Source organism: Syzygium oleosum, unplaced genomic scaffold (genome assembly GCF_021117445.2).
Source record: "Syzygium oleosum isolate NSW1041296 unplaced genomic scaffold, Sole_v2.1 Sole_v2.01, whole genome shotgun sequence".
Lineage (NCBI taxonomy): Eukaryota > Viridiplantae > Streptophyta > Magnoliopsida > Myrtales > Myrtaceae > Syzygium > Syzygium oleosum.
In genome coordinates this window covers 31,166,145-31,186,520 of record NW_026607485.1, presented here as the reverse complement: position 1 = coordinate 31,186,520, position 20,376 = coordinate 31,166,145, and the positions used below count along the sequence as shown (strand labels likewise).

At 39.8% G+C, this 20,376-nt stretch overlaps 1 pseudogene; it reads right to left on the bottom strand.

Annotated features, from left to right (window-relative positions):
* Positions 1-384: 384 nt before the first annotated feature.
* Positions 385-18,881, bottom strand: LOC115664722 (cytochrome P450 81E8-like; annotated as a pseudogene).
* Positions 18,882-20,376: the final 1,495 nt, after the last annotated feature.

Genomic DNA, 20,376 nt, shown 5'->3' with positions numbered 1-20,376 from the left:
GACCGGATGAAATGAATTGGTACCTATACAATATGTTTAAGACTTTTTTAGTACTTTTCCAAATTTTTTATCCTATATAGAAACTTGATTATAGTAAATAATTTGACATTGTTATGATCATTGTTAAGTAATTATTTTGTCAACCACCCACTACAAATTTTGTATTTACCTTTTTCTTCCCCTCTTTTCTGTTGTGCACAATGCACACATGAATGTATGTGTCCTATTACTAATGCATTCCAATTTAAAAGAACTAGAAGTCTTTAACATCCATGGTTGGGCTTTTTTCTCTCTAGATTTTCTTAATTAATCATCAATATTAAAATGATAACTAATTAATGGGATAATTAGCCAAGTCATAATAATTCTAAAGATTAAGCTATCTGTTATAAATGAGTCTAAATACGCTGCATTATCTTATTAAAATTTACCAATCTTTCAAGTTTCATTACATCTCACATTTGGTAAAAACATAAATAGTAAGACAAGCAATGTGTCGATAGCTACTCATTGGCCCATAATCTTGGGCATGATCGTACGGGGTTTGCACATTGCCTCCAATGACACCACCTTAGGCATGGTCACACCTCTTCCTTCAGTCATGTCCACCAATTCCTGGCTCACCCTCTTCCATTCGAAACATTGAACCAAAGACCCTAAAGCTAAGCTCATGACCCGTTGAGCTAATCCCGCTCCGGGACATGCCTGCCTTCGAACCCCGAATGGCAACAACTTGTATGGCCCGACTTCATTTTCAAACCTCTCCGGCCTAAAACTCGTCGAGCCATCCCATAGTTTTGGGTCCCTACGAATGGCCCATGTGTTGACTAGTACTATGGTGTCACGAGGGACATCGTATCCACTTATGGAGCAATCCTCGGAGGAAATGTGTGGGAGTAGAAGTGGAGCTGCTGGATGTAATCGCAGAGTTTCAGATATAATGTTTTATAGATAGAGAAGCATCGATGCGTTGGCTTCATCTGTCAATTGTTGCTCACCAATTACACTATCCAACTCCTCAGCAGCTTTCTTTAGAACCCGAAGATTGTTGAGTAGCTCTGACATTGCCCATTCAAGCGTCACAGCTGATGTGTCGATATAGGCTAAAATCATAACCTGCATAACGCAGAAAATATAAGAGATATAGATCGTTGACTGTATCTGTTGCACACACTTCACAGGTTATCATCAAACGAAAGATTTAAATTGTGGTCCTTGTGGATAGGTGTAAATATTTATCGGAAGGGGAGAAAAAAGATGCTAAGGTAAAAATGATGCTAGGTAGACTAGGGATGATTCACAAATATCAATTAATTAATTCATAAAGCTATACAACAGGTTCTTTCTTGAGCCCTAGATATGATTTAGTTGTTTAAATATCCACTTATAGTTTATCCCATTATTGTACAATATTATGTTTATACATATATCTTGTATACATTATATTGCTTGCTTGCAAATACATGAGTTCATCATTATGTTGAGCGCATCTTCATTCACTCCATTCTCAAAATCATAGGTGATATTCTTCTAAATTAAGTTTTACAAAGTTTAGGCTTAGTTAATCATCATATCCACTTCATGACATTGATAATCCATTAAGTTTGATGAGTTATGAATATTAATTAGGTACGCAAAGATAAATATGCTTGTAATGGGACCATCATGCCAACTGTTATTTACTATAGCATGATGGATGTTGAAAATATGTCTCGAGTTTGAACTCGAAAAGAAAACTTTCCTAATTGAAGTAGGTTTCCTAATTTGATTGGTTCCCTATTATGCATAGATTTCCTTAAAAGGAAGTTTCCTATTTTGAATCAAATTCTCTTCTATATAAGTAGTGGGTCTTTCTTTGTGAAGAGCATCCAACAGAAGCTTGTGCTCGTGAATTACATTCTAAGTGTTTGAAGTTGTGGAAATCTGTATTATGATTTTGTGTAAATCTTTTCTGAGATTGAGAGATTATTTCACGAGAAATTGCGAGGATTAAACACCATATGAGTTGTTGGGTGCAATTAGGGACTAGGAAATACTAAGGGCCCGTTTGGCAAGTTGCCAAACAGTGAAAATTTCTGTTCTTTTATTCCCAGAATCAGTTTGGGAACAGAAATCCGTTTGTTAAAATTTTTGAGCCCGGGCACAAATTTGCAAAAAATTATTCCTAGAATCAGTTTTGGAATAGAATTAAGAAGCAAAAAAAAGTAGCTTCTTGATTCTGGAAACAATTTTTCCATTTCTGATTCTTCTTGATTTTTTTCTTCTTTCTTGGTTTGTTTTTTGTTTTTCTTCTTTCGGCCTGCCGCCGGCCACTGGCGACCGGCCACAGGCCAAGGCCGGCGAGGGCGGCTCACGGTCGCGACGGCGAGGCCATGGCGAGGTCGACCTCGCCCAGCCATGGCGAGGTCGACCTCGCAGCCGCCCTTGCCGGCCTTGGCATGTGGCCGGTCACCGGCGCCGGCGACCGGCCATGGCCAAGGAAGGGAAAGGAAAGAAAGAAAAAAAAAAGGAAAAAAAAATAGAAAGAAATATTAAAAAATTTTAAAATATTATTAATAAAAATAAATTTTATGTAATTACCAAACACATTTCTGTTCTTTTTCTATTCTAAGAATAAAAATTTTGAATAGTTACCAAACGCCTTCAAATGCTTAGAAATTATTCTCGGGCATGGAATAAAAAAGAATCATTTCTGAGCAGAATCAGTTCCCGGGCAAAGAATCGTTGCCATGCGCACCTTAAGAGTATTTGAGTAGCTTGAGTGTGGTTGTAATCTTTGTTGTCTTGCTTGATCTACAATTGAATTTTGTGCTGCTCTACTCATGGATGTTGATTACACCAACCGAATCAAGTAAATCTAATATCTGTTTATTTCCTTATCCTGTATATTTTATAATTTGATTTCTTGTTTCCGCAACAATTAGTATCAGAGCTAGGTTTGGCTGGATTGAAGCGAATCGAAGATGACAAAAGAAGGAAAAGTCAGAATAAATAGATTTGATGGGAATGATTTTTGTTTTTGGAAGATGCAGATTGAGAATTACCTGTACTAAAGGAATCTGCACTTACCCTTGTTTGGGAAAAAGCCTAAGTTGATAAAGCAAGCTGATCAGGAATTGCTGGATAGACAAGTGTTGGATGTTATATGGCTAATGTTGACTCGTAATGTTGCGTTTAATATCGTCAAAGATAAGATCATTGCTTGTTTGATGAAGGCCCTATCGAGCATGTACGAAAAACACTCTGCGATCAACAATGTCTACTTAATGTGACGTATGTTTAACTTAAAGATGGGCGAAGGTGCGTCAGCTGCTGATCATAACCATGAATTCAATGTGGTCTTTAAACAATTGAGTTTCATTGAAATTGACTTTGATGATGAGATATATGCTCGGATCTATAATCCTCATTATCTGATAGTTGGAATACTATTTTTAATACTGTTAGTAATTCCTCTAGGTCAATAAGTTTGACTTTTGATGAGATTCGTGATTTGATTTTGAGGAGGACATCCGTAAAAGAAAATATGGTGAGCCTATGCCTGTTGCTTTAGTATGTGAAAGTAGTGGATAAAATAATACTTGTGGTTGTAGGAGCAGTACACAGCTAAACAAATGAAATCAATCTAGGATTAGTGGTGCTATAGGTTGGAGTTGTGGTAAGAGAGGGCATCTTAGAAGGGATTGCCTTAAGATGAAGAGGAATTCTGAAAGTCATTCGAGGTGCCTTAGTAATAATGAAAGGAATCAAGCACAATGGCTTGTGAGCTTCAAGGTGAGACATTGACGAATTTCGCCGCAAAGACGTCAGATGCATATGTTCAATAGTCTGAATTGTAGCATTGCACATTGGTGAGAGAAACCTAAAGGTTTCGAGTGAAAGGAATCTACCGAGTGGTTATGTGGCTGATAAACTGAATATATGCGTGTACTGTGACTTAGGCAAACGACGGAAAGTGCACTTCAGTAATACTGCTAGAGAAACCACAAAGATTGCAGAATGGATTCACTTGGATGTTCACGAGTTGTCACGATTTTCTCCAAGAAAGAGTGCTAGATTAATGCTAGCTGTTGTCACACAAAGTTTAGTCCTCACAATTCCCCGCAAAAGAACCTCTTAATCTCATAAAGGAAGTATACAAAATCTTAACACAAGATTTTCACGGGTTCAAACACTCGGCATGTAATTCACAAGCACAAACTCCTCTTGAATGCTCTTCGTGAGGAAAGCCCACTTCTTATATAGAAGAGAGTTGGATTCAAAATAGGAAACTTCCTTTTAAGGGAACCTATCAAACTAGGAAATTTACTTAAATTCGAGACATAGTTTCTGTCACGCCCCGAACCCCAACGGGCTCGCGACACCCCTTCCACGGTCGTATTGAACGCGACGTCCCGGACGCGTCGCCGACCCAAACGAAACACCCAACAATAAAGGCAAACGGAAGCGAAATTAATTAACCCGGACAATAAACAATAACAAAGGGATAGCACGCAACGGTAATTGCATACATCATAAAGCGATCACTATTACAAAACAATAACCCAGTCTACCAAATTTAAAGCCACAATTTTCAAAAGGGGCGGTGGTTGACAAACTTATCTCCTCTACAAAAGGTACTCAAAAGACAGGGGTAAATGATCTATCTTTCAATCCCTGTGGAGCTCGCGGCATCTCCGAATCGATCACGATCGCGGATCTGAAATGGTTATATAATAACCGTGAGAACGAGTCTCAATAAGCAACCCCCTATACCCCACGTAGGCCAATGCGTACCCAGACAAGTCTAACATGCGAATAGCCAAACAACACAATCAATTTCACACGACAAGCTTACCTCGCCTCGAACCACGTGCCAACCCTGCATATTAGTCCAAACATGATAACGCAACAATAGTTCACCACCATATCACAATCACTCGGCACACACTCCCACTCGCAATCCGCCAAACCAATCAGTCACATCGCACACACGTGTCCAACCAACTTTCCTCTCACGGACTACCGTCAACACGTCTCAAGTCCGGTCTCACAGGCACACAAGCCACACAATTCGATCAATTCCAATGGCCGCCGTCAACACGTCCCAAGCCATACCATTCAAACAAATCCAGTGGCCGCCGTCAACACGTCCCAAGCCACACTATTCAATCAATTTCCAGTGGCCGCCGTCAACACGTCCCAAGCCACACTATTCAATCAATTTCCAGTGGCCGCCGTCAACACGTCCCAAGCCACATTATTCAATCAATTTCCAATGACCGACGTAAACACGTCCCGGTCCAACACACCTTTAACGGGCCACCGTCAACACGTCTCAAGCTCGAATCCATTTGGCACATCGACCATTCATGCCTTCACACGGACCGCCGTCAACACGTCCCAAGTCCGTAGCCCTCCGATCAATCCGGGCTTAAAATCGACAGGCATGCACACGCCATTCAATTCAATCAATTTCACGCCAATTGCATCAAAGGATCCATATTCACAATTCGCCACGTCAATCCACAAACCCGACGTTCAAGTCGGCCACGTATGATCACCCAAATCATGCACATTATTTTATCCAATCCAATTAGCACAATTATATCATAATATAATTTAATTAAAACACGCCCTAGCCGTTCTAAACCCGAGACAAGCCTATAAAATACCCAAAGTACTAGGTAGGGTTTAGGAAGTCACTTACTTCAATTTGGCTCGGGAAAAACCCGCACGGGCTCAAAAACGGCCCGGATGAACAAGGCCGAATGAACAAGAACGGCCCCGATGAACAAGTTCGGAATGAACAAGAATGGCCGGATGAACAAGACGCGAATGAACATTAATGGGCCTCGGATGACCAGTACTCGGAATGAACAGTAATGGGCCGTATGAACAGTACTCGGAATGAACAGTGACGGTCCCCCTCCTCGGCTGAACCGTACGAGCAAGGGCGCGGGCTCGGCCACGGCCCGGGGCACGCTCGGGCTGGCTGGGCAGGGTCGCCGGGGCTAGGTGGTGGTAGACGGGGCAGCGACGGCGGCCGGTACGGCGACACGCGGCGACTGGTCGAGGCGGCGCCGGGGAGAGCCCAAAACAGGGAAGGCGTCGGGGAGGAAGAACAACAGAGGAAGAAAGGTGGTGGCGGCCAAAGGGGGAGCGGCAGATCGGCGGAAGTGGCGGGGGGGAAAGGCTGGGTGGCGGAGGCCGAGCGGCGGCGGCGGCGAAGCTGGGAGCCGAAACTGGGGAAGGCGTCGGGGAAGAGAGAAACAGGGGGAGAGGGGGTCGCGCGGCGGCTGGAGGTGGCACGGCGGCGTCTCGGGTGGCCGGGTGACGGAGGACAGGCCGGCGGACGGCTGGGCAATGCCGGACCATGGCGGACGCAGCGGCAAGCTGCTGCTCGCGTGCAGCGTGGACAGGGCCGGCGACAGGCGGACAAGGCCGACGAGCGGCGGTCGCGGGCGACGAGCGGCGGCACAGCTCGGTCGGGCGACGGCGGTGACGGCGACGGGGCTGGAGGCGAGCTCGGTCGGCGTCGGCTGGTGCGAGCAGAAGCAGAAACGATCGAGCGGCGAAGGAGGAGGAAGAAGAAGAAGAAAGAAGGAAGAAGAAAAAGAAAAAGGAAGAGAGAGAAGGAGAAGGGATGGGTCTGACAGGGGGGCAAACGTGCGCAAGGGGAAAAGGTGACCGGGGAGAGAGAGAGAGAGAGAGAGAGAGAGAATGTGCGCGGTCAGAAGGGGGAACGTGCGCGCGGAGGAGAGAGGAGAGATGAGAGAGAAAAACAATAAAAAAATTAACTTCAATCAAATATTAAATGCGATCCGATGACCCAAATTCAAAATCGAAAGCGATCTACCGGTCCAAAATAAGCCTTGCATATAAAAAGGGACAAAGGCCGAATTAATTAAATCAAACTATATCGAGGGAGGTCTACTAGTCCAAATTCGCACCCGGTCAAAAACTCCCCTTTTTCCATTATTCTGACAATCTCAACGCTGGCTACGATAATATTGACACCGTCCAATTTATTTCGTCTGAAACTCCCGAAAATCGTTGTCAAGTTCGGGGTCTAAATAACGGCCAAATTCGATCGAGCGCGATTCTAGCGAAATCTCAATTTTAAAACAATAACCGAGAGTGATCAGTTCCCGGGCGAGATTTTACTATAAGCACACTGACGAATTACACGTTTTATAAATCCCAACTATGGGCCGAAATTCGGAATGTCACAGTTTCATTAATTTCCATCTTGCCTCGACCTTTGAGCTAAGTCACAATTACTTCAATGGAATTTGAACTTCACCGCTACTCTTCCACAACCTCTTATGGGCTCAACCACCATAGAGATCTTCAAAGTCCAAAGCTTGTTGGAACTTCGCCATAATTGTGGACCTCATCAGAACACCAACTCTACATGCACGTTTAACTACTTCACAAGTATTTTCTAATCAAACATTCTCTATCACAGATAAAGCAAAACAACCGTTACATCCATTTTTGTTAGGGGATTGAACACGCACTTTGTCAAACTCAGCAGTTACATCAACTGTTAGTTCTATAGACTATTTTGCTACAAGCACCATCTGCGTCGATTACTCCGCTAATACCCGCTATCTCAGGAGTTTCTAGTTGAAACTCCACTTTGAGCTAAACACCTTCTAGATCCGTTAAAACATTGCCACTATCACTCTTATCCAGAGACTTGTTAAATATAACTTCTCTGCTGACAATATGAGAATTTAATTCTAGGCACTACAATCGCCGCTCACCTTATGCATAGCCCAGAATTATGCACTTTCTTGTTCTCCTATCAAGCTTACCATTACTCACTCAAATATAACATGGGCAAACAACTAATCTAAGAATAGAATAATTAGTAATGTTATCTGACCACACTTTTTTTGGGAGTCTGACATCCAATCGTAGTCGATGCAGATTTATTAACTAGGTAGTTCGCCATACTAAGCACGTCCGCCAGAAATCTTTTAGCCATACCAACACTAGAGAGCATTTTATGGGTCGTCTTTAGTAATATCTTGCTCATCAACTCTATAATCCATTGTGGTTCACTAGCACTAATGCGAGTCTCACTGTGGATTCCATCATGCATAATTCATCTAACAGATTCGAGCAAAACTTCATGCTATTGTTAGTCCACACATCCTTGATCGTCTTAATAATCTCGTTTTCAATTAAAACTCTCAACTTCCTAATCCTGACAACACCATTAAGCTTGTGCCTCAACACAAACATACAAGTCATCATCGAGGTGTAATTGAAGGCCGAGAAATACTGAGAGTGTTTGAATGACTTGAGTGTGGTTGTAATTTTCGTTGTATCGCTTTATCTAGAGTGGAATTCTACACAGCTCTCCGTGGATGTATGTCACATCTATGAACCACGTAAATTTGATGTCTAATTTATTTACTTATTATGAATTTTTTATTGTTCGATTGCTCGTTTCCGCAACAATGAAGATATTGACATCCTCCGTAGATCTCTGCACAATTGGAGGTTTCTGCTATAATTTTCTTTCTCGATGATTTGAATAGACACAAAGTCATTACCTAAAATCTTTTTAGGTATGGAAGATGAGAGCGTAAAGAGCACTTATTCAGCAAGTTTATTCAAAGAGGTCATGCTTTCTGCCGTCTCCAATTGAAAGACTTCTTATTGATGGGATATTTAACAAGTGGGTGATGTCTCAAAGAGGACACCACTTGTCAAAGAGGACAAACTTGTATAAAATTAATGGTGTCCTCCTTGAGAAGAATACAAACTTGTATTCAAATATAACTTCTTATTGTGAGTGATGTCTCAAAGAGGACACCACTTGTATACAAATTAGCCACTGTGTCGAAGCCGCTGCCGCCACCACCTCAAGGAGGCCATAATTATTCTTCTCTCTCCGTCATGATGGCTTGAGCCATTGCTGCCACCGCCAATCACTAGCTAATATTACAGTGCCACTATTAAATGAATGGCACCACCATCAGCCCGACGCAACATCACCATCAACACCACTATGGTTCAATGTTGAGATGTTGGTTGGGTGAGGTTATGGTTATAAGGGTCATGGCGCAAACGACAATGATACCATATCTTCGACAAAGAATCTATGGGTGGTCGGAAGCGGTGGGTGGCGGCTTTAAATTAGCAAGAGTAGGAGGAAGAGAAAAGATAAATAAAACTAAGATTCTGAAAATTAGAGAGCTTTCAAGTAGTATTATCAATATATTCATTTAAGGGAATCACTAACTAGCCAAAATTGAGTAGTAAATGCTGCTATGCCAAAGCAACCTAATGCCCTAACTTAATCATGATCATGCATTGCACAACCAACTTCCCGCAAATTTGTCCTAGGCTTTTCATGGTTGAATTAAGAATAGCTCATGTTGTATTGCCTAACTACGAGTTCGTTAGCAATCTAATGCCCTAAATGGATCAAATGTTTTTCACAAGGTCACGAGTTCGATAGCGAACCTTAACAGCTCATGCTGTGTTGCCTAACTATGACATATCTTGTGTGAAGAGACTTCCTGACTTTTAGCAACTTGGTAGGAGTATAGTGCTAGGTTTGCCAATCTCAAACCTTTAGGTCGCAAGTGGTGCAGAGAAGTCATGACTTAAACTAAACATTTCTTAGCAAGTGTGAAACCCGTTTGATAATCCCTAGAAGGAATTGTTAGCGCTGCTCGCCCTCATTGACCTTTATCTTATAAAAAGGAAAAGAGTTGTTCATAAAAACAAGAAAAAAAGCAATAAAGAGCTGCCAATGGTGTTGACATTGCTCTTTTCAATTTTGAGATCATTCGAGTTGCTCAGTCATGGTATTAGTCACAAAATGATTATCCTCGATAAGTTCTTTTTAAGGAAAATGACACAAATGGTCGTTGAACTTTAACTAAATATGTAATGTGGTCCCTGAATTTTAAATTTTTTCAATGTATTTCATAAACTTTAGCTTAATGTGCAATGTAGTCCCGGAACTTTTAATTTGTTCAATATAGTCCCCGAACTTTTAATTTGTTCAATATGATCCCTGAACTTTTGGTACATGTTCAATTTAGTCCCTGTACTATATGAAAATGTCCAATGTTGTCATTCTATTAATTCAAGTTCAGGGACAATATTGAATATTTTCTTATAGTCTAGGGACTAAATTGAACATGTACAAAAAATCCAGGATCACATTGAATAAATTAAAAGTTTAGGGATGACATTGCATATTGGGTTAAAGTTCAGGGACCACATTGAATAAATTTAAAGTTTAAGAACTACATTGCATATTGGACCAAAGTTTAGGGACCAATTGTGTCAACATCCCTTCTTTTTACAGCTACTCTGGATGTATCTTCGAATAATTATATATAACCATGGCTCTGTTGTAAAATATTGCGCTGCAAGAAAATAATAGAGAGATTAAGTAAAGAAAGTAGATAAACACCAAAGATGGTAGAGAAAGTCAGAGGAGAAATTTTATTTTCACTGTATATTTTCCTCTTTCATTCTCTTCTTCTGATGTGATTTCTTACCCAATGACAAAAAATAAGCTCCTATTTATAAGGAAACAAGGATGCACATATCATTAATGTCAATGTATTGAATATATACATTGAATAGGGAGATGGGCATTCATACGTAGAATGTAGGTTACGAATACGCCATAATAGGTACATTGAATATTCATTCATGTATGTAGGTTACGAATGTGCCATAATAGGTACATTGAATATAATGAATATTCATTCATGTATTTCATAACACTCCCCCTTGAATATTCATTGTATTCATGAATGTGCATTGAATGATACTGCCTCATTAAAAACCTTAAGCCGAAAAAACTCTAGTGGGACAAAAACCGGACAAAAGGGAAAAAGAGTACAGGGCACAAATTTTATGATCTCTCCCTTTTATGGATGCATTAATTGCCTCATTAAAAACCTTAAGAAGGAAAAACCCAATGGGACAAAAACCGGACAAAAGGGAAAAAGAGTGCAATGCATAATTCACAATATCTCCCCCTCAATTTGAGCTATATAGCCACTGCTGGGGCTAGTTAATCTTACATCTTATGAACTCGCCGCATACCAATGCCATATACTAATTTCTCAAAAGTTGACGTTGGCAATGATTTGGTAAAAAGATCTGCAAGATTGTTTATGGATTGAATCTGCTTAACATCAATTTGTCGACTTTCTTGGAGTTCGTGAGTATAGAAAAATTTCGGCAAGATATGCTTGGTCCTATCACCTTTGATATATCCTCCCCTAACTTGTGCAACACAAGCAGCATTATCTTCATAAATTATAGTGGGAGAATTTGTAACCGGTGTTAAGCAACAAGAATTGTGAATATGTGTTATAACGGATCTTAACCAAACACACTCTCTTCCAGCTTCATATAAAGCAATAATTTCAGAGTGGTTGGAAGATGTAGCTACTAGCGATTGCTTCATAGAACGCCAAGAAATGGCAGTGCCATTATAACAAAATAAATAACCAGTTTGAGAGCGAGCTTTATGTGGATCAGATCTATATCCAGTATCAGCATATCCAACTAAACCAGAGGTAGTGGAATCCTTGGAATAATATAATCCCAAATCTATGGTTCCTCGGAGATAACGAAAAATATGTTTAACTCCATTCCAACGTCTCCGAGTTGGTTCAGAACTAAAACGTGCCAATAAATTTACCGCAAAAGCGATATCTGGTCTCGTACATTGTGCCAAGTACATCAAAGCCCCAATTGCATTGAGATATGGTACTTCAGGACCAAGTATTTCTTCATCAGATTCTCTAGGACGAAACGGATCCTTTTGAGGATCTAGAGACCTTACAACCATAGGAGTGCTCAATGGGTGAGCATTGTCCATGTTGAAGCGTTTAAGTAATCTTTCAATGTATGCTGATTGATGGACGATTATTCCATTTGCTTTATGCTCAAGCTCTAGACCAAGACAAAGTTTGGTTTTACCCAAATCTTTAACTTCAAATTCCTTTTTCAAATACTCAGCAGTTTTAGCTAACTCTTCTGGAGTTCCAATTAAATTTATATCGTCGACATAAACTGCGACAATAGCAAATCTGGTTTCTGATTTCTTAATAAACACGCATGGGCAGATAGGATCATTCTTGTACCTTTCCTTAATTAGGTACTCACTTAGGCGTTGATACCACATGCGACCGGATTGCTTTAACCCGTACAAAGATCTTTGCAATTTTATTGAGAATAAGTTGCGGGGAGTGCATGCATCAGGCATTTTGAATCCCTCAGGAATTTTCATATAAATATCCGAGTCTAATGAGCCATATAGATATGCCGTCACAACGTCCATAAGACGCATTTCCAATCTTTCAGAGAGTACCAGACTAATGAGAAAACGAAATGTAATCATATCCATCACAGGTGAATATGTCTCATCATAATCAATCCCAGGTCTCTGGGAGAATCCTTGGGCAACGAGTCGGGCTTTATACCTGACAACCTCGTTTTTCTCATTTCGTTTCCGGATAAATACCCATTTATATCCAACGGGCTTTACATTATCGGGGATGCGAGTTATGGGTCCAAAAACCTTTTGTTTAGCTAGGGAAGCTAATTCAGCCTTAATTGCTTCCTCCCACTTAGACCAATCTTGCCTTTGACGGCATTCAATAATAGATTGCGGCTCACAATCATCATCCATAATTTTATGAGCAACTGAGAATGCAAAAACATCATCAATGATGATTTCATTCCGATCCCGAATCTCATTACAATATGTAATGGAATTCTCAGTATTCCTAGGGTTGGTGATCTTTTCATGGGTTTGTGCCTCTTCAGGGGCATTAAGCTCTTTAGGAGTAAGCACAACACCAGGCTCTTCTGGAGCGGATTCCTGATTCTTTCCCCTTCATTTTCGAGGAACAGTGTCTTTTGATCCTATCGGTCTACCACGCTTCAAATGTGGGGGATTTTGATCCATTTTAGCTTGTCCTTCGGGAACAGCTATCCTAGCTGGAGCATTTGCAGCTGGAATATGAGACTTCGTTACCTTAGTAGCATCATTAAATGCGTCAGGAAGTCTATTGGCTATAGCCTGTAAATGGATTATGCGCTGCACCTCGTTTTCACACTCAGGAGTTCTTGGGTCTAATTGAGATAATTTTTTCTCATTCCAGGAGAAAACCTTAACTGGTTTTTGCTTCGCAGCCATGTCAGTTTTAGGTGTCCCAATCGATGGAAACATAGTCTCATTGAAATGACAATCTGCGAATCTGGCAGTAAAAAGATCACCAGTAGTTGGTTCCAAGAACCTAATGATGGACGGTGAATTAAACCCAACATAAATGCCCAAACGGCGTTGGGGACCCATTTTCATTCTTTTTGGCGGTGCTACAGGCACCTGCACTGCACAACCAAAGGTGCGTAAATGTGAAATATCAGGTTCATAACCAAGAACCATTTGAAGGGGAGATTGTAAGAGACTAGTAGTGGGGCGGGGCGCAATCTTATTAGGGCTGCCGCATGCAAAACTGCATGACCCCATGCTGTATCGTTGAGATTCGTTCTCAATAATAGAGTGCGGGCAATGATTTGGATATGTTTAATCAATGATTCTGCCAATCCATTTTGAGTATGAACATATGCGACCGGGTGCTCGACCTCGATTCCGAGTGAAGTACAATACGTATCAAAACTCTTTGATGTAAATTCACCAGCATTATCCATCCTTATGCTTTTAATTGGATAATCAGGGAATTGTGCCCGGAGCTTTATAATCTGTGCAAGTAAACGTGCAAAGGTGACATTGCGCGCAGATAATAGACAAACATGGGACCATCTGCAGGATGCGTCCACTAGTACCATAAAATATCGAAACGGTCCACTTGGTGATTGTATTGGTCCACAAATATCACCCTGAATTCTTTGCAGGAATAAAGGGGATTCAATATCAACCTTTGTTATAGAAGGTTTGATAATGAGTTTTCCTTGTGAACAAGCTTCACAATTATAATCTTTGGACAATAATACCTTTGTATCCTTTAAAGGGTGCCCTTTTGTATTTTGAATTATTCTACGTATCATTGAAGCGCCAGGGTGACCAAGGCGATCATGCCATAATCCAAAGGCGATCGGGGTTTACCAATCTCCGGGATATGGTGGAGTAGGTTTCAACGGCCTTAATCATGACACAATACAAACCCATAGAAGAAGCTTCTAGCTTCTCATGGATGGTCTTCAGGCCCATCTTATAAGAGGTAATGCCAATATATTCTTTATTTTGCTCATAAATAGTCTCAACATGGTATCCATTACGGCGTACATCTTTGAAGCTAAGCAGATTCCTTTTTGATCTACTGCTTAGAAATGCATTCTCAATATGCAGGATGGTGCCTTTTGGCAAAACAATTGTGGCATTCCCGAAACCATCAATAATCGGAATAGGACCAGATATTGTATGGACATGTGTCTTACGCAATGTCATACTCGAGAAAAAGTGTCTACTACGAAATATGGTATGCGTTGATGCACTATCAAGCAAACAAACATCTTCCTTTTTCTCGGTATTTTCCATTTGCATTTATGTTGACAACTTCAGGTGTCAAGTATCATAAAATTTTCATATTAGTTATAGGGTCAAATAAAATTTCAAAATAATAAATATTATGTCAAGTTCATAAGCATTTCATTGCATAACCATATTAAAGAACAATAAAAGGTAATACATTTAAAGAAAAACAACTAGAAAAGAAATTATTAGAATCATAAAATTCAAAGTCTAAGATGTCATCCACCAGTCTGATGCTTCATCAAAGCAATCAGAGGTCCTCAAAGAAATCAGAGACATCCAGGGATGCATTTGCTACTTTAGGAGCAAGAAGAGTCCCACCAACAGAGATATTGTTGGCCTCAACAGTGGTTATGGCAGCAGGATTAATTTCAATGACGTGAGATTCACCACGTTTGCCCGTATTTTTTAAAGATGCCTGGTATAGATCAACAAAGTGCTTTGGTGTACGACAAGTACGTGACCAGTGCCCAGTCATGCCACAACGATGGCAAATACTTTCATTAGTCACCTTCTTTGGCTTCTTTTCTTTGTCATGATTCGGGCCAAAGTTAGATTTCCTAGGGCGGTTAAATTTTCTGCCACCCCTTCGAGGATTATATTCTTGCCTGCGCTTATAGCCCTTAAAATGGCCAGTAATTTTCTCAGAGTTAGCATGTGCTTCAGGCAATGCTTTTGAGCCAGCAGGTCTAAGATCATGATTTTTGAGCAGCAATTCATTAGTTTGCTCAGCAGTGAGGAGCACAGAAATTAATTCAGAGTATGTGTCAAATTGAGCTTTCGGTATTCTTTGTTGCAATACAATATTCGAAGCATGGAAGGTGGAGAAAGTTTTCTCTAACAGTTCCGCATCGGTGAGCTTGATACCGCATAACTCAAGCCGAGAAACAATATCAAATAAAGCAGAGTTATAGTCAGACACTGATTTAAAATCTTGTAGTCTGAGATTTTGCCAGTCATATTGTGCTTGAGGAAGGATAACAGTCTTGGTATGATCATACCTATCCTTCAACCTCTTCCACAAGGTCTGAGGGTCTCGAACAGATAAATATTGAGTCTGCAGGCTCTCATGCAAATGACGACGAACAAAAATCAGTGCATTTGCTTTATCTTTTGCATTTGAGGTTCCGTCTTCTGTAATTGCGTTAGCAAGATCTTGCCCTTGGAGGTGCATTTCCATGTCAAGGCACCAGGATAGATAATTATTTCCACTCACTTCGAGGATGTGGAATTTGGGCTTTTCAATATTTGCCATAATTCTTGCAAAACAAATGAATCCTTAAATTAATTAGAAGGATTTCCAAATATCCACCGCCACTTCAGGAGCAGAAGGATACTTTTAGGTTGGAAATTTGGCTTCAGGCCAAGCAAAAGAAAAAAAATTGATAGAAGAAGATGAAGTATAAGTTGATTAATAAAAAAAGAGAATATATACTTACCTTGCAAAAATTATTTACTCAATTGGTAGATCTTCGTGCTGATAACGTGTTGTAAAATATTGTGCTGCAAGAATATAATAGAGAGAATAGAGAGAGATTAAGTAGAGAAAGTAGATAAACACCAAAGATGGTAGAGAAAGTCAGAGGAGAAATTTTATTTTCACTGTATATTTTCCTCTTTCATTCTCTTCTTCTGATCTGATTTCTTACCCAATGACAAAAAATAAGCTCCTATTTATAAGGAAACAAGGATGCACATATCATTAATGTCAATGTATTGAATATATACATTGAATAGGGAGATGGGCATTCATACGTAGAATGTAGGTTACGAATGTGCCATAATAGGTACATTGAATATAATGAATATTCATTCATGTATTTCATAACAGGCTCCTAATTTTAAGGAGCTATTGTTTTCCCTTATAGCCATCTTTACAACTATTACACGAATGGACAAATATAAATTCTAAAATTAACTCTTATCTATATTTAAAACTAATAATAAATATGTTAATTCTGATAGAATATTTAAAAATTAAATCACACATTCATCTACTAGATCAAGTTTTTTGAACAGTTGGCAGTGTTTCTACAAAATCTCACACGATATCAGAGCAAAATGTCCAGAGTTCAAATCTTTTCAGGCCTCTATTTACGTCCCAATGAAATATTTACACGCTTAGTACTAGGCAAAAAAAAAAATTAAGCATACACTTTCATTTAACAAATTAAGCTTTTAGAGCAGTTGGCAATGGTCCCACAAAACCTCACAAGTTTTTAGTTAACTATCGATTACAAATAGATTATATTTTCTTCCATTGGGCGGAGAACAATTTCTACAACCATATGTTTGATTGGTGAATAATTACAAGTTATTCACATTATCTATATGAAAACTCAACCAATTATAGATATATGTGGTATCCATATTAGTAAAAAATAATTAGAATATATTGTTGAATAAATTGACAAAAATATGACACTTACAATAATCGTAAGGTTGGAGAAATATTCAAAACATAAAATTAACCGCCAATAATATTCAGTTTCTCTTTATGAATATATTCGAACAATCTTATGTCATTTGGACCACCCATTTGAATTTCAATCTGCGTTTAACCTGATTACGATTCCAAGATTTATTTATGTCAATAATCTGTTTCTATGACGATAAAGGTTATCTGATAATGACTCCTCAAAATCATTTTTTTTTGTGAAAGAACATTTTCATCTGCCTACAGCAAATTAAGCGAATGGTATATAACCTTATCTAGTCATCGAACGGGAGTTGCCCTCTCAAGTAAGACAAGGAAATGGAGCACAGGTCACGGGCAAACGTGTGGTATATGGCCAAGATCATCATGTCCATTATCTCTAATGGACTTTCCTATACGTGAAAATCCTTAACCACGTACAAAAAAAGAGAAAGAGGACAAAAAAAATTTGAGTCACACATGTCAATTTTCAAGAGGATAAATTTATGGGATTCACGTCTCAATGAAAGTGAAAGAGGAAGAAAGATGTCGAATCACCTAAAGTTCTCACCTTGCTCTAAACATAACCACCAATCAAAATTTTCATAGTGCAATTTTTCTTGTTTCTATATCTAAGAGATATTTCAAGCAAATTTTAAACCATTTAATTTACCTTCCAAAATACTTATTAAACTCCTTTAGACATCAAACTTCAAGCAGGTAAGATGAACTGTTAACAATCACTTTTATTCATATAGAAAAAGCCTACTTGATAGGCTCAAGAAATTACCCTGTTAACTTCATTAATCTAGTCGTTAATAATGAATTTTTCTGGTGGATGATTTAAATATGGATTTATTAGCACATGATGATGTGGGAAACAGTTTTGATTATGAATCTAATAGAATTTGTCACAAATGATTTAGTAAATTATCTGTTAAATAAGCATAACGTAGAAGGAAGTATAGTAAAACGAGCAACGGCCAACTCAGTACTAAGCTTCTAGTTTAAGAAAGAATTTGTCGACTATCAACATGCTTGGCTACGTTCATCAGATTGAAAGATTTGTAGTTATCTACGTACCAGCATCAGCCCTTTGATAATCTGGTCAGTGTAATATTCCGGTTGAGACTCCTGCAACGACAACAAGTGATCCACCATAGTGTTCTTGCTCTCCAAATTACCACAACCACCATTCTTATCAATTTTTCTGTGTTCTTCAATCAAGTTTTGCAAGAACTCGTCCGTTCTCTTGCTCAGCCTAAACACTTTCTTCTTGAAACCCCTGAAGACCCACCTCAAAACCCCCAAGTAGTCCCCCGGATTCGAAGCCCCGCCGTACCTCACGATCTCCTTCATCATCTCCCGGAACGCCGCCGCCTCCTCGATGTCGCTCACGTCCCGGCCATAGTATCTCTTCCCGGCCACCATCCGCACTATGATGTTGAACGTCAGCTCGGAGAACATCGATTTTAGCTCCACCTTTGTGAAGCCCTTATCAGACGCTTGATCACAGGATGATATCTTGTGGAGTTTCAGGAGGAGCCGCTTGATTTTATCCCTCCGAATGGGCAAGAAGCCATTGAGGCGGGTGGAGGAGAAGATCTCAAGGGCACAGATGCGGCATAGGTTGCGCCAGTGGTCACCGTAAGAGAAGGAGACGACGGTGGTGCAGTTGTAGCCGAGGTGCTTGTTGATGAGAAGGGCTGGGTAGCTGGTGAGCAAGATGTCATTCGTGGTGAAGCACTCTTCAGCGGCTTCCGCTGATGAGACGACGACCACCCGGCGGGAGCTGAAGCAGAGGGAGAAGATGGGGCCGTAGGTTAGGGAGAGGGCGTGGAGGGTGTGGTGGAGGGGGAATTTCAGGAGGTGGAGGTGACCGATGATGGAGATGGTAGGTGGACTTGGTGGGAGGTTTTTGGGTTGGTTTAGCCATCATGACAAGAGTTTGAGAGCGATGAGGAGGAGGAGAACCAGAGGAAAGAAGGTGGAGGATGGAGAACGTTCCATGTCTGGGTTTGAATTTTGGAAGAGTTTGGACAGGATGAACAAGATTGATGTACTATGTCCTTTTGCCAGCCACTAATATAGAGGTACCAAAAGATGATGACCTAATTCCCTAAAAAACGTCCAACTTTATATCAAGCCTTAAATTTGTCATGAACTTTTTTTTGTCTAAAAAAAACTCCAAACTTTAGGTCCAGTCCCAAATATGCCCAAACTTTCATTTGTCTCAGAAAAAATCCCAAACTTTAAGTTCAGTCTCAAATCTGCCCAAAATTTTGTTTTGTGTAAAAAAAATCATCAAAATTCAATTTATTTTCAAAAATATATCTCGTGATCCAGTTTCAACTTGACGTGACACTTCTACATCGATAACAAATTCACATTAATAAAGTAATGCGGCTTTTTTTTAGACAAAGAAAAGTTCGGCAAATTTGGACTCAACCTAAAAATTGGGTTTTTTTTATATTAAAAAAAGTTTTTTGGGGTGGATTTATTATCGTTCCTAACTTTCATATCATAGATTGGTCAACAATTTTTATTGGGTTGGATTTGTTATTGAAGTGAAAATGCGACGTCGGCCTGTACCCATCGCCCAATTATTTTGCTGATGTGAATTTGTTATCGACATTGAAGTGCCACGTGAAGTTGGGACTGGATAACGGGCGTGTATTTTAGAAAATAAATAAAATTTGCTGATTTTTTTACACAAAACAAAATTTGGGGCAGATTGGGACTCAAGTTAAAGTTTTGGGTTTTTTCTGAGACAAAAAGAAGTGTTGGGTATATTTGAGACTGGACCTAAAGTTTGGGATGTTTTCTGAGATAAAAAAAAAATTCAGGGTAAATTTGGGATTTGACTTAAAGCTGTGGTTTTTTTTTTTTTTGGAATTCATCCCAAAAATGATTGATGTACAATCCTTAGGACATTGGGAAGCAGTGCTTTTGCGAGTGGGTCACAGAAAAGTATAACTGCAAAATGAGTTTTCATTATCTCGACTTTTTAGATATGATGGGACTCATATAAAATTCAAAGGATTTATCGTTGTCAATGATCACAGTAATTCTCAATTTTCTTAGTAATCGCGGTGCCAACAGAAGTATTTGCAAAGCGGTCAGTTCTAGTTCATGTTACCGTCAGCTGGTACGATGGTTTAGTTTAGTATCAATCAAGTTGATGCGATGAGGTAAAGAGAGACCTTTTGTATGGTTTAGTTAGTCCCGAGGAGGCGGCTGAGTTCGAAGAGATTGGCTAGAAGTATCGCTTGGTTTAGGGGAGGTGTTAATCAAGGAAAGGAAGTGAATGATACATGGAAAGTGGTTAATCAAGGAAAAGAAATGAAAGATAGAAGGAAAGTGTCGGCATTCTAATAGGAAAAGAAATGAAAGGTAGAAGGAAAGTGTCGGCATCATTAGAATG